The 1,522-nt window shown below is 51.0% G+C and overlaps 1 pseudogene; it reads right to left on the bottom strand.

Annotated features, from left to right (window-relative positions):
• Window positions 1–215: 215 nt before the first annotated feature.
• Window positions 216–1,221, bottom strand: LOC147612375 (histone H3.2-like; annotated as a pseudogene).
• Between the last annotated feature and the right edge of the window lie 301 nt (window positions 1,222–1,522).

Genomic DNA, 1,522 nt, shown 5'->3' on the forward strand with positions numbered 1-1,522 from the left:
GAGTTTGATTCCCCGATTTCGAATTATATATGCCCTTTCAGTTCATCTCAAACACAAATTCAAGGCAATAGGATAATTTTGCTTACACTAATCACTAGCAGTGCCAACAATAACCTCTAGCAACCAGCAGCTGTAGGCAAGCTTGATAAATCGAGAGGCAGAGGTGGTGTAGAACTACACCATTAAAAAGGAGAGATTAGTAGTGAGGAGCTTGCTTAGGCTCGCTCCCCTCGGATGCGGCGGGCGAGCTGGATGTCTTTTGGCATGATGGTAACAGGCTTGGCGGCTTGGCGTGGATGGCGCACAGATTCGTATCCCACCAGGTACGCCTCGCTGGCCTCCTGCAGCGCCAACACGGTGGAGATTTGGAAGCGGAGATCCATCTTGAAGTCTTGCGCGATCTCGCGCACCAGCTGTCGCTAGAATGGCAGCGTACGGATGAGCAGCTCCGTTCTCTTCTGGTACTTGAGAATCTCACACAGAGCCACAGTGCCAGGCCGGAAGCGGTGAGGCTTCTTCATCCCGCAAGTGGCAAGGGCCGACTTTCTTGCACCTTGGTGGCTCGCTGCTTGCGTGGGGCTGTAGGTAGATTTTGGGGTGGCTGTGTACGTGGCACCCCGTGGCACGTTGGCCCACCCACAGCCGACGGTCAACCAACGCCCGCCACCAAATTGGTCGTCCGCGCTATTTTTTACAGCATGCAAAGTAAAAATTTGGTGGTTTCGGGGCTGATGACTGCATGTGTGGGGTCAGATCGTGAGGGTCCCTTCGTATGCTTTTGCATTCACAGATTTTGAATCGTGTTGCCAGATTTCAAAATCGTCCCTTCCCTCCTATGGTTCGTTTGATGCCCATCCCCTTTGCCCCTATTTCTGCCCCTCCCCTTGGCTCCAAGCTTCCTCTTTGTTGCACCCGTTTTTGCTCGTCCCCTTTGCTCCAAGCTTCCCCTCGTCGTCCCCTCCTCAACTAGAGCAGACAGGCGACTCTTTTTCCTCTACCCCGAAGACGCCGGAGAACAAGTAATGGCCACATCTAAGCCCCTTTCGACTGTGAATACGCCCATCTCTACCAAACATGGAAAAGCACCCGTTTTTGCTATGCGTGGCAAAGGAAGATGCATGCCGCAAACCCCCAAGGGGAAGGGTGCAGGGCCATCCAAAACTCCAAAGAGAGGTGAACACATAAGGCCATTGTGCGAACTCCACCGGCCGGCCAGTCCATAATTCCATATGAAAGCGTGATTCGTGATGACATTGGCGGCTGCGGGGTCAAAAAGGGATTGTTAGACGATAAAGCATATATCGTTTGGAGGCACTCTGATGAGGTTGGCTTTTAGACTATATGCTCTTACTTATTCATTACTTTTTGCTTGTGTAATTTGGATGGAAATGTTTGTATGGACACTTGTCGGTGTGGAGTCTATTCTTGTGTCAACATGTAGATGTACGTGGAACACCCCTCAGTGTCTATAGGTGGTGATGATGACAACATTGGTGATGAGGATGACAATGGAATAGAAGCT

This window comes from Cibotium barometz, chromosome 45 (genome assembly GCF_041138505.1).
Source record: "Cibotium barometz isolate CiBa-2024 chromosome 45, ASM4113850v1, whole genome shotgun sequence".
Lineage (NCBI taxonomy): Eukaryota > Viridiplantae > Streptophyta > Polypodiopsida > Cyatheales > Cibotiaceae > Cibotium > Cibotium barometz.